Genomic DNA, 13,871 nt, shown 5'->3' with positions numbered 1-13,871 from the left:
GGTTTTTTTTTTTCCCTCCACTTTTTTTTTTTTTCTTTTTTAGGTAGTGCTAGGGATTAAACCTAGAGTCTCAAACATGCTTGGCCAGTGCTCTACCATTAAGCTATCTCCCCAGTCCCAATGCTAGGTAGGTTAAAGGGTAATCACAAATTTTATTTCACTATAGTACTAACTTATAAATCACCAGAAGGTATGATAATGAGTTGTGGTAATTAACCCCAAGGACTTGAGTTAATATAATTATTGGTCAAAGAAAAGATACACTATACCTTGCCTGTATAAATTCTGTAGGGAGCAAATATACAATTCTTATCAGACTTTTTGCAATAAAAAAAATAATTCATTCTAGGGCTGGGGATTTAGCTGGGGATTTAGCCTGCCATGCAAGCACAAGGACCCGAGTTCAATCCCCAGTACCAAAATAATAATAATAATAATAATTCATTCTCTGGCTGGGGATTTAGCTCAGTGGTGCTGCCTGCCCTGCAAGAACAAGGTCCTGATCCCTGGTACCAAAAAAAAAAAAAAATCATTCGCATCTCTAAAGACCTCTAGGAAAAAGAATTTCTAGACTATATAAATGATTTTACAGGTCTAAAAACTACTAGTTACCCTACAGATTTGTTTTCAGATAGTAAAATAATAACTATTATAATTATTATTTTGTTCAGTAGCCTGTTTATTAAATTTATTCCATCTTAGACACATATATTTGGACACACAACTCATGCCTAAGCCTAGATTAGATTCTTATCATTAAAAAGCAGGTACAGGATATTTTGGCGTAGTGATAAAGCGAGATTTTAGTCCTCCCTTTTATTATTGAGATTTAGTTTGCTCCTAAATTTTTTATATTTAAATGAAGTGGCTTGTACAAACTGCCTCTTTTTCTTTTAGTTATTTCCCAAGGAAGGATTAAAAAGCCAGTGGGTGGACAGTGGGGAATCACCAAGGTTTATTAGCAGGGAAAGGGCATGGTCATATCTTCATCTTAAAAATATCTGTCCAGTGAGGATAATACCGTTACAAGCTTCTTGTGAACACTAAATGGGATCAAGAAGCTGACAGCACAATAAAAGATCTATGCAGATATAAATTATTCTACTCATAATGTCACAAAGTCTAACTGCAGAAGAATCATAGTTAACTGAATATCATCAATTAATTTAATCATACATGCAAACTATTTCTTTGGAGCTCTTATTTTACCTTATTATTCTAAGGATAGTGCAATGCCATGAGAAAAAGTGAGCTTCAACAAATAACCATTCAAAAATGACCTATTATTTGTCCTGTAAGCAAATGCCTGCTTCGGGAACATGGGCTTGCCTCAGAAGTATGGAAGTAGCTTACTCTTGAAACATGACAATATCTGTAGCCTGACAGGGAGAAAGGAGACGTTATCTCATCTACACCTAGTTCAGCCAATTATTATTAGCAACACCCCCTTCAAGTTCAAAAGTTATATTTATTCATAAAGAGAAGTAATGAAGTGTCTTCTCCTTATTTATCAGAACAAAATTCAAGTTCTTCACTCTGGACCTATGTGATTTGTTCCCTACCAACCTCAACTATCAGTCCCTTCCCAGCAGAGGGACTTTCTTGCTAGTCCTCAAATATAAAGGAATGAGAAGTGCTTTTTACTTTAGGGCCTTTTAGTCAACTGGGCCTTCTCTGTAGCTCACTCTTCTTGCTGATCATCTGACATTTTGTCACTTAGGTCCCACATTAAGGATTACCATCTCAACAAGCTCTTTCTCAATACTCAATCTAAAACCTTCCACTATTTTCTATCACTTCATCTTGCTATAGCTTCTTTAGAGCATTTGGGACGTATGAAATATTCTTGTTTACCTGTTTATTTACTGTTTCTCTCCACTACAACCAACTCCTCAATGGTACAAAGAGTTCCAACAGTTTTATTCAATGATAAATCTCTGGTTATTGAAATGGTACTCACCATCCAATAATCACTCAATACCAAACTGTAATATCAGTTGAAGAAATGATTTTCATGTTTTAGTCACGAACTTTTATTTAGCACTCAAAATTGCAGATGAGGAGAGTTAAGAGAAATGTACACAACATTCTATTAAACCAGTAGGCTTCATTTTTCTTTTACTTTGATCTATGGCATAGAAAGATATAAAAGTCTATTTATGTTTCACATATTTCATGATACATTATATAAAAACTGAATAAACAAGCCACATACTAGCGGGACATGCTTGTAGTCCCCACTACTAAGGAGGCTGAGGCAAAAGGATCACTCCAGCACAGGAATTCAAGGCCAGCCTGGGCACACACCCCTCTCTTTTTTGGTACTGGGGATCAAATTCAGAGCCTTGTGTTTGCGAGGCAGGTGCAGTGCTCAGCTAAATACCAGGTCCAAAGACCTCATCTCTTAAAAATAATTTTTAAAAATAAAATGAATTTATTTTATAATAGTATACTATGAACTGCCAGCTACTCTAATAATTTGCTTTCCCTGCCAAGATGTGAGCAAGCTTGTAAGAATCTAAGACATAAAAGACCGATCATCACTCAGTGGTATCATGCCTGCCTGGCAAGTGCAAGATCCTGAGTTCTATTTCCAGTGTGTGTGTGTGGGGGGGGGAGTATCATCTCCCATATGTGCCTTTTGGGGACAGGGATGTAACTGTCTGGCAAGTGCAAGGTCCTGAGTTCAATTCCCAGTACTGGAAAAAATGAAAAATAAACAAATAAAGATACATCATCATGGTGACAGAACCATAATATTCCAAACCAAGCAAGATTCTCAGCTACAATTTAGGGGTTGGGGACAGCCCTAGGAGAATGACTATAGTTCTAATTTCTGTTAACAAACAGGCAAGAATATCCTCAAACCTATTAAAATGAACTGGAATTTTATAGTTTGTAATATTAAATCACTGCTTTGATTATCTGAGGTCCCTTTAGTAATTGAAACAGTCAACTAACCAGATCTGAATTTTTGTAGTATCACATAAAAAAACAGTATTTTTTAAAAAGCTAAACACATACACACAATCCCTAATGCTATATGCTACATTTGCTTATGAATAAAAGTATTTTAAAAGTATTTTCAAGGATACTTTTAAAGGGAATAAATTTAAACAACAATTTAAGGACCTCATTTCTAAATCTGGAAAATATTTGGAAAAAAGTACGACAATTCACTGGTTTAAAAATGCAAACATGTTGGAAATACCACAAGGCTGTAGTTTGTTTGTTTGTTTGTTTGTTTTTTGAGACAGGGTCTCACTATGTAGTTGACACTGCTCTGGAACTCACTATGTACTCCAGGCTGGTCTCGAACTCACAGTGATCCTCCTGCCACAGCCTCCCGAGTACTGAGATTACAGGTATGAGTCACCACTCCTGGAAGTCTGTAATTTTTAAAAAATAGATTGCTTCTTTTTTCAACAGGAAGATAGTGAGCAGATTAATTCATAGCTCATGTGAGTTTACTTATTTGTCAAAAAGAAAATAGTAATAGTCTTCAGGTCATCTCTTATGCATTATTCAGCCAAATGGAAAGTATGAGTAGAGCTGGAATCATATATGATTTTTTTTTTAATCAGGACAGTTAAAGAAGGATGGAGAGAATGGGAATACTAAAAGTATTTCTGTCTAAAGATCACACCACACAATTCCCTATTTTTTGTTGCTCTGTATTTCAATGCCTTAAACTCTGAACTGTTTAACATGAAGTTTGTATTTCACTTATCACTTCTGCTCACTTAACTGATGTTTTTTTGTTTTTGCAGTACCAGAGATTGAACTCAGGACCTTGCGCTTAAAAGGTAGGTGTGGTACCACTGAGCTAAATCCCCAACTCTAACTGACGTTTTTAAAGTCTAGCAGCATCTGTGAATGCTGCAAAACCACATGCAAAAGAATTCTACCTTACAGTATAATTTTAATATATCTCCAGAAATACAAAATCTAAAAGTAAAGATTTACTGTTAATAATTCAAAATGCTAGGTCTGGAGATTTTAGCTCAGTGGTGCTGCCACCTGCCTTACAAGCACAAGGAAGGATGCAAGTTTGATGCCTGGTACCAAAGAACAAAAACAAAAACAAAGGCTAGGCGTAGTGGTGCACGACTGTAATCCCAGCACTCCGGAGGCTGAGGCAGGAGGATCACTGAGTTCGAGACCAGCCTGAGCTATATTACTGAGTACCAGGTCAGTCTCAACTACATAGTGAGACCCTATCTCAAAAAACAAAACAAAACAAAACAGAAAAAAAAAACAACCCCCCCCCAAAAAAAAGAAAGAAAAATTTTCATGAGAAAATTAAAAAATGGAAATAAAGTATTTGTACGTAGGGAAGGGAGGAGGGGGTGAAGGGAGGGCAGGGGTAAGGGGAAAAATGAGAACCAAGACCTATCATGTAAAGGTACAGGATCCCAATGATGAATTTAACTGTACTGTAGACCTAAAATGTACCAATAAACTCAATGAGAAAACAAATGCTAAATAAACAAAATTTCTCCAGGAAACTGTGGAATTTTTTAAAAAGCATAAATATATCCTGTTCACTGGTGAAATGATGTCTTTTACCATTCAATTAAAAAAAAAAGGCAGTAACAAGTAAAGTGTACTGCATCCCATCTTCTCTCAAAATGACCAAATTCCAGGGAGATTACACCTTAAAATTCAGACTGTTTCTTTTGAACTTCATCTCCAAACTAGATACACAGCTCTTCCCAACAGTGGCTCTTAGCAACTCCCCCAAAATCTTCCCTTTTCTTTTCCATTAAGCCCTCAGATCTTAGGGCCAGGGATTTAGCTCAGTGGTTCTGCCGCCTGCCTTGCAAGCTCACAGACCTGAGTTCCATCCCTGGTACCAAAAGAAAAAAAAAAAAACCCTCAGATCTTGCCATACTGTATTCAGTTAAACGAATTTCCCTGTCTTTTCTTTTTTCAATTTACTCTGTAGCCTCTAGCCATATTCAACTTATTGATGAGTGCTCTTATAAATAATTTTCTTTATATCAAAATGTCTTGTATTCCTGAAGAACGTCTCTACTTCTCAACTTAGCCACTGAGCTAAATCCCTGGCCCTCAACTGAGTATTCAATGACTTACAAAGTCTAGCCCCAAAATCCACCTGTTATGGCCTCACCTCCATATTTTCTAACTATACTAAAGTATGGTTGTCTGTCATATCAATTTCCTGTCCTTCAAACTCTACCATACTTTCATTATGAACTGGCACATACCATAACTACCAGTCTTCTTCCACATGCCACTGAACACAACAGTCCATTTGCATCTCTGTGTTTATATTTGTAAACAAGGTTACAAAAATGAGGTACTTCCTCCCTCCTGGAGACAGGCAGAAAAAAATTTAACAAAAATAGCTGCCTTTTATTAAATATCTACTATGTATGTGAAGAGGTTTTTATACATTATTTCCAACTCAGCAATCCTATATAGTTAGTAGTATTATTCTTTTAAAGATAAGAAAGCTAAAGTTTAGAAACACCAAATCATATAGTAGCAAATTGCCTCGTCATGTAGTTAGCAAGTGGTGAAGTAAGGATTTGAACCCAGGCTTGCCTAACTCCAGAGATATCTCTAAATCCTAACAGTTTAAATCAGATCTATGTGACTATCCTCCTTATCTATTGAAACAATTTGGTTTTACATAATACATTGCATGTTATAACATAAGCTTTTTCATGTTTGTCATTTTAGTAAAAGAACTTTAAAATTCTGTATCTCTCTAAAAAGTTAACAATTCTCAAATTGCCATCAGTTTTTGTCACAAAAATTACTTTTATCTAAAAAATTTTTTGAAGAAACTCATTCCAACTAACTTTTCATAATAGCTGCAAACAACTACTCAAACACTAAAATGATTTTACAAGTTAATACTATGAGGATTTTGTGAGCACAACCCAAAAATGTAAGAGATAATTTATCAAACTGGCAGATTGTAAAACCTGACCTACTCAATGCCACTGAACTGATCTACTCAGTGCAGCGAGACACATTCTTACCCAGGTTAACCACCCTCTGATCCAGTTATCCCACTCCTTGGAATCTATCCTAAAGAAAGAAAAATAAATAAATAAAGACTCAATAAAGATAAATGTACAAAACTATTTGTCCCAGTGTTATTTAAAATAATAGTTATAGGGGCTGGGGATTTAGTTCAGTGGTTCCTCCGCCTGCCTCGCAAGCGCAAGGTCCTGAGTTCTATCCCTAGTACCAAAAAAAAAAAAAAAAAAAAAAAAAAAAAAAAAAAAAAAGTATAAAAAAATCAACCTCAAACTCTCACACTAGAAGACCAACATCCCATTGAGAAAAAAATAAAAGTAATACTGAAATAGTGTATATAAAGGTATAAATCTAATTTTTTTAAACATAAAAAAGTACATGCAAGAAAAGAACCAGAAAAACTACAATAGCAATTTTCTCTGTGATAGGACCATGGATGATTTTCAATTTCTTTACACTTAATGTTTTTATTTCAAAATTTGCCACAATGAAAAAAAAAAGTTTCATTTGACTACCACAGCAAGGAAGTGGTTGAGCTTAGACTGAAGTATAGCTTAAAAGATACGAAAACACTGCTTCTAAATACTTGAAGCTGATGACCCTATTAGAGGCATAAGAAACCAATTTGGAGAATTACCATCAGCATAAAAAAATCTAATAGAATTGAATACAATCAAGTAAAATAGAATAAAATAGTATTAGGACATCTCAGACAAGGTATTATTTTATAAAACTTTAGTTTTAAATAAATATTTAAGAATTATGTGAACAAAACAATAAAGTTTAAACAGTTATAGTCACTGCAAATATCCTGAGCATAACAAGAACATACTACTCAGAACAGGAATTACATTTTTCACTGCAAAACTTCAGCTTTGTTTTGTTTCTGTCTTCTATTATGCTCATGTTTTCGCCTAGGTTGTGTAAAAAGTATCATTTAAAATTCAGTAGTATGTGTAAAAGTGTATAAGACCCACTAACAGTTAATGTACCAAAAGCAAGCTTCAGTTAAACAAATTGCTTTATGTCTACTGCAAATAAAAAATGTCTAATTAACCTTAACTGAAGACATGCAAAATGGCAGAAAAATTATACTTCTTTTGCTAACTAAATATACTAGTGTTGCATTAATAAGTACATCAGTTAAGTGGGGGCTTCAAAATAAAAATGGCAAGCTACTGACAGTCACAAAAAGTGCACATTGATGTATTTTGTCTATTCACACATTTTGTCCTAACAGGTAGTTAAACTTTAGTGGCACAGGATTTTAATCATGTAGAAAAAAATGAACAAACTGTTCTACAAAACATTTTGACATTAAACATAGCATTAACACTGCTAGCTGAACGAGAAATATGTAATATGTGTAATGTGTATAATACAATGTGTGTGTGTGTGTATGTGTGTGTGTGTGTGTGATTTACAAAATAAAAAGTATTGGACTCGAGTAACTAGGCAATAGAGCAAACAAAAAACAATTTTTGGTGATGTTCCAGATTGAACCCAAAGCCTTGTGCATGCTAAGTATATACTTCACCACTGAGCAACACCCCCGGCCCACAATTGTTATTTACTATATTTAAACAACTGGGAAAACTTATTTTCTCTAGTAATACTAAAAATCTGTAAGAAAATTAGACCACAGAAAGAGTTGTTTAACAACTAAGAGAGAATTCAAACTATTCACATTCATTTTATTTAAAAAATGAGTACTGTTCTATTTTTACTCTGCCATGAAAATATATTTATTTATAAAAACATGTCAGGCTCTAGCACATATAAAGTACTGTACCAGATTATAAATTCCTTAAAGTAGAACTACACATTTATATCTGTGTCCATCAATAATCTAATTTTGAGTCATTCAGCATCTTTTCAGTGACTGAAGCTAAAACGAATGAATGAAATTATGCAATATTTTCACAATGGAATTTAAAGGAGTTCCAAAGGTATTGACAGATTTGCAAAAAAGTGTAAACTACATAAAATTCAACAATTACTATTAAATTTCAAGTGCTACCAAGAATTACCTTAAGTGGTTACTTTCTTAAGCTTTTATGGTATAGTCAACTTGTCTAGAACAGAATGATTCTATTTATAAATGAATTTTAAAATATCACCGAAATATACTGAATAAAGTTACTCTCCAGATTATACGTTTGACAGGAAATGTTCAGTCTACAAGAGATTTCCTATTACTGATTTAATAGTAGTACAAATTGCCCTTGGGACTTGGCCCCCACAGTTATATCTAGTTCTCTGTGTTTCTCTTGATAGCTTTGTCTTTGATAGCTAATCCACAGTTCTATCTTGAGTAAATTTTTTTTTACATCCAGAATAAGGAGGTATAACATAGTCTTGCAAGCAACCATTAATGAGTAATGTGACAAGTAATATATACTTGTGAGTTCAAAGTAAGGCCCTTCAAAATTTTAATTAATCCATTCATGTCTTTCATCAGTTATGTGTAGTTTAGTATATTCTACTTCTTATAAAATATGGCCTAATTTAAATATATTCTGAAATCAAACAGGATTGCATATTAAATCTTAAATTTGGTTAATGTTGCCATTCCATCCTTTGAATTATCAATGTGAACTAAATAGGCTAGAGATAGGAAACACAGGGAAAACTGGAGAGATTTATATTTATTTTCATTTTCAATATAAACTTATATAACCTAAATAAATAAGTCATAAGTGCTTTTTTAAGCCATTTTTTTCCTTTTTTTGGAGATAGGGGCTCAAGGCTGACCTTGAACTTAACTAGGTAGCTCAGGCTGGCTTCCAAATCGTACAATCCTCCTGCTTCAATCTCCCTTAGTGCTGAAATCACAGGCATGCACCACCACATCTGGCTTCAAAAGCCATTTCTTGACTAATGTAAAGTTTATTTCACAAAACAGAATTAATCTATACCATGTACTTCTGAAAATTATAGGATTATTTTTAGACCCGTTATAAAAATATCATTTCTTGTTTCAACTCTACCTCAATAGTCATAATTTCCTTTTTTTTTTAATTGGTGGATGTATCTGTGCATGTTTGTACCTTCTGCTTCTAAAAGGCCTATTTTCTAGTGGAAATGAGAGCATGGCACAAATTCTCCGTGGAATTGTTTTATTGATCAGAACATCACGCTAATGAACAAAGCTAAGCTCATAGATTTCTATACTCAGCTGGATCATTTAACTTTTTTTTTTTTTTGGGTACCAGGGAATTGAAATCAGGTCCTTGTGCTTGTGGGGCAGGAAGCAGAACCACTGAGCTAAATCCCCGGCCCTGGATCATTTAACTTTTAAATAAACTATCATTTTAACCAGCCACCTCAAAACTGTATGAAAGGAACTATGTGTGAATCGCTTAATGCACACCCACCATCACTATTACAAAAAAAAATTTAATGTAAATGAACTTATATTATGTGGGTATGAAGTGGTGAAAAACACCTAAACTACCATTTGTAATCCCCAAATGTGCGCGCGCGCACACACACACACAAATGGATGCTTCATCTGTCTCAATACCATATGAAAACTTAAGTTTTTTAACACTAATATTTTCCATAAGATGTGATTTGGCATTAAGTTGTATAGCAATTATATGACATCAGAAAATATCTGGAAATATGCCATTACTTTTTCACAGCTGATTTAAAATGAACATTAGGAAGCAGTAAATTTATGCTCACTATTTTAAATGTATCACAATATTAAATCCATTTTATATGAGTTATTTTTATTGAACATCTAACATAAGAGAATTTTAAAACCAAGAACTCTAGCTGTTATCTCAAGTTCAATGAGTATTTACTGAGTGTTGATCATACACAGTGCTGGGTATTTTCAGGTAACTCAATTAGTTCAACTTACTTCCTTTATAAATATCGAAGTTCTGTGCTCATGCCAAATTAAGATATCTAGATCAGAACTAAAAATATAAGCAAAGCCTTCATAATATTATTTTCTATCAAAATGGATACATATCATTCTTTTTCATAAAGAAAATATCAGCCTGGTGGTGGTACACATCTGAAATCCTAGGACTTGGCATGAAGAATGATGATCACAGAGTTTGAGACCCACCTGGACTATACAATGAGTATACAGCCTACACTACATAGTGAGGCCCTGCATCAAAATATAAACAAATAAATAAATAAGTGAATAAATAAATAAATCAAAGATGCAATGCTGAACTTATTTAACAAAAAGTTTAGTAACTATAAAGAATTACAATAATTCAAAAATTTAACTGAGTCTCAACTACTAGTTGTATAAATTATCCCAAAGAACAAAAACGCGAGGTTGTCAAAACTTTAAAAATCTAGAAACATCATACAGCACAAATTACAGAGATCATTTAAAATTCTTTGTAAGAAAAGTAATAACTATACAGATACCTGGATGCCTAACTGCAATGTCTATTTTATGTAAGAAATAATAATACACTAACAAAGTTCATGAACAACAGAAAACATTGGCAAGATCTACAGTTAGAATACAAATTATAACTGAATATAAACCCTCCCTAAAGGTAGAGACCCTATCTAATTCATCTCTATATCCTCAACAGTTAGTGGTTAAATGTTGAAGACAGAGGTGAGCTAAAATCAACCCAATAATCTAAAATATCTCATTATATGACTGAAACTATTTTTGAAGTGTTAATAGTACCCAATGAAAATGAAATTTGACATGAAACTTAGGCTTAGCAATTGTGGCTGTCAAAATAAGTATAACATATGCTTTGAAGGCAATTCAAAAATATACCAGACAAGTGTATTCATATATTTTGATACCACTGGAAAGGAATCTCAAGGAAATATTCCAAAAGAAAACCTATGTTGCCTATGTAAATATTAATTTCATCACTATTTTAATGGAGAAAGGGAGGGAAAGTAACCTACATGCTCAACAACAGGAAAATGGAGTACTTTGCAATAAGTGAAAAAGTTTTAAAAATGTAGATTTACATCCTGAATGGTCTTCCCAATTCTACTCGTCTCCTCCCACCTAAGTTGACTTCCATACAGCAGTCAGTCTACAAACTTAAGTCAGAATCAATCTCTTTTCTACTCAAAACCCTCCAATGGCTGCACATTTCATTCAAAGTAAAATTACTGTGGCCTATGACATCTTAAAGCAATTCCAGCGATTTCTCTATCTCAAGCCTTCTCACTTTCTGTTTACTGTCCACCAACCACAATGAATTCACTGACTTTTTTTTTTTTTTTACCAGGCATTGAACTCAGGACCTAGCACTTTCAAGGCAGGCAGCAGCACCACTAAGCTCAATCCCAGGCCCTCACAATGACATCTTTACTCACAGATGGCCTAATAACCCTTTTTCCCAAGAGAACACACATTCCTCACTCCTTTCAGATCTCTGCTCCAGTGTCAGGTCTTCCCGCCAACGTTTTCTCTAGCCTCTCACGCCACCCACTTCACTCTTTTGTACTACTCTTATCACCTCACATACTCTATATTTATTTGGTCATGGCATGTCCTTTCTGATTAGAATATAAGCTTTATGACAAGAATATCATTTTATCCAAATGGCAAACATTCACTAAGCACTTGCTGAATTAATACTGGATGCGGACACGACTATTAACTACATGTAAAACCATTTGCGTGGAACAAATGTGAAAAAGAATAGGAAAACAAAGGAGTATTTTCGAATGCTTACCATATTATTAAAAAGTAGTTTGTACAAATGTCATAAAGTAGTCAGGATTATGATTTTAATTTGTCAAAGTAGAACAATCTTATTTCCTTCTAGATGCCATGGATGTATTGATTTAAAATTGTTAATAGTTATTAATGAGAACTTCTCCATAAAATTGTAATAACAATCTCTTAAATCTCGAAGTTTACTCTGTAAGAATAGATATTTTCACTCCTGAAGCCTCACAAAAAGTGAACAAATGATTCTGAACAGTTATCATATGAAACTGAATATTATCGGGGATTCTAGTTAACTTTGTTTTTTTTTGTTTTGTTTTGGGTTTTTTTTGAGACAGAGACTCAGTATGTAGTTCAGGCTGGCTGTAAACTTAGTGATCCTCCTGCCTTGGCCTCCCAAATGCTGGGATTACAGGTGTGTGAGACCATACGTGGACCACCATGCTCAACCCAGTACACTTTTAGGTCACTATCTAAGGTTGGCTTCAGTTGATCCCTGAAAACTGAAGGCAAAATTTTGCACATAAATGACTGTTACTTTTTTCTGAGAACAGGGTCCACGTATTTCATCATAGTGTCAATGATAACAGCCTAGAAAAGGTTAAGAACTTTCATTTTATATAGTGGAAATGAAATAAAGTATTTTTACATAATGTACCTTTCAAAAGGACAGAAGATATATACATAACACCTAGACACATCTTCGTAATCACTAAATTCATTCAACAAATACTGAACATGTATAATCCTTAACACTTTACACCTAATATCTGAAGTAGAATTCAAATTGACAAGAAAGTAAGATTCACCGAAACATCACTGTAAAAAAGAATATCACCAGACGTAGTGGCACACGCCTGCAATGCTAGCATTAGCGGGGACTGAGACAGGACTGCTGTGAGATTGAGTTCAAAGCCAGTCTGAATTACTGAGAGAGACCTTGCTCAAAAAAAGAAAAAAAAATGAATATCAAACTATAATTTTAAAATAGATGTTATAGGAAAGTAAAGAAAAAGGAGCCTTCGGCTCAATCTAGTGCTGATTATGTCAAAATACTGCAGACATCAATTACACCAAAAGAAAAGAAAATTGCACATAGCACGCCCACCCCCATACATTCTGACCGGAAGCCCAAAGAAAGTTTCCAAATCCTGTTATCTAACAGCATTTCTTGTGAGCCTGCCCTGCAGCACGCTTTTAAAGGTCGACTCCCCGGTTAAATCCAACAGCTAACACTTTACTCTTGCTACAAAAAAGCACAGAAAACTCAAGAAACCGAAAACAGTGGCTACCTGTAAGTCTTCGGCCATTAATGACCACTGCTGTTACTCCTCCCTTCAAAGCAGCGAAGAAAGGATTTTACCTCCCCCAAAGAAATACGGTACATTACTCCTCACTGCTAGTTCTTTTTCCAGGAGGTCAAAGGTCCCCTAAACTCTGCTTTTCAGCCCTGTGAGCTCTCACTTTTTAGGCACAATCGTTTTCCCCTCCTTCTCCCTACAGAAGTAAATTACACAATCCCTTAACTTCCCGAGAAGCAAGCGGCAATACTACCAACTCCACACTCCACAAACGCTAGGTTGAAGGAAGCAATCGCACCGTGACCTCTTTCCCGACAAAATGTGAAGCAGAAGCAGAGATCCGAGAAAAAAAGTCACAATAAAAAGGCACACGCATGGCACGCACAGAAGACACGGAGGAAAGAGGGCGGGAAAGGGGCAGGGAAAAGGAGTGGGATGTAGAGATGTCAGCCCTATCCACTGGGGGAATAAAGGGAGGGAAGGGGGTCCCTGCACCCTGACAGAAGCGCACAACGAGAGCAACACCCCAGTCCATTCGAACCTCTTCGCCCGGGGCAGGACCGAAAATTCACCCCACGCCTCAGGCCCCTCCTGCGCCCCTCAAAGGGCGAGCTGGGTCTGCGGGAAGCTGCGACCGACCCTAGTCTGGGGACAACCAGGGGAAAAGGCAGCGATGTCCAATCTTCCACATTTCCCAGGCAGCGAGGGGAGAGGGCACTTCGTCCGAGGAGCTGGCGAGGGAAACGAGCTTGGGCCGTGACACCTCCAAGAGTTGGAGGGTGGGGGACACAATGTCCTCTTTCTCTCCCACAGCCGGCCCGGCCCCTCCCGGCCGTCTCCCGCAGGCCCAGCCACAGGCGACCGGCTTG

General features: G+C 35.6%; 1 protein-coding gene across 3 annotated transcripts in view; it reads right to left on the bottom strand.

Moving 5' to 3' along the window:
* Rap1a (RAP1A, member of RAS oncogene family) overlaps window positions 1-13,827 on the bottom strand; it is a 78,854-nt gene extending 65,027 nt beyond the window's left edge. Inside the window, exon 1 of one of the 3 annotated variants that reach the window (XM_010606062.3) lies at window positions 13,642-13,827. The gene's annotated coding sequence lies outside the window, so the exon portion shown is untranslated. Of the gene's footprint in view, window positions 1-12,993; window positions 13,249-13,543; window positions 13,618-13,641 lie in introns of those variants that run through there. The other 2 variants (XM_010606063.3, XM_010606061.3) reach the window with 2 other exon arrangements.
* Between the last annotated feature and the right edge of the window lie 44 nt (window positions 13,828-13,871).

Source organism: Fukomys damarensis, unplaced genomic scaffold (genome assembly GCF_012274545.1).
Source record: "Fukomys damarensis isolate Sample0158 unplaced genomic scaffold, DMR_v1.0_HiC HiC_scaffold_33, whole genome shotgun sequence".
NCBI classification, from domain to species: Eukaryota; Metazoa; Chordata; class Mammalia; order Rodentia; family Bathyergidae; genus Fukomys; species Fukomys damarensis.
Note: the sequence above shows the minus strand (reverse complement) of the source record. Positions and strands in the feature narration are given on the sequence as shown.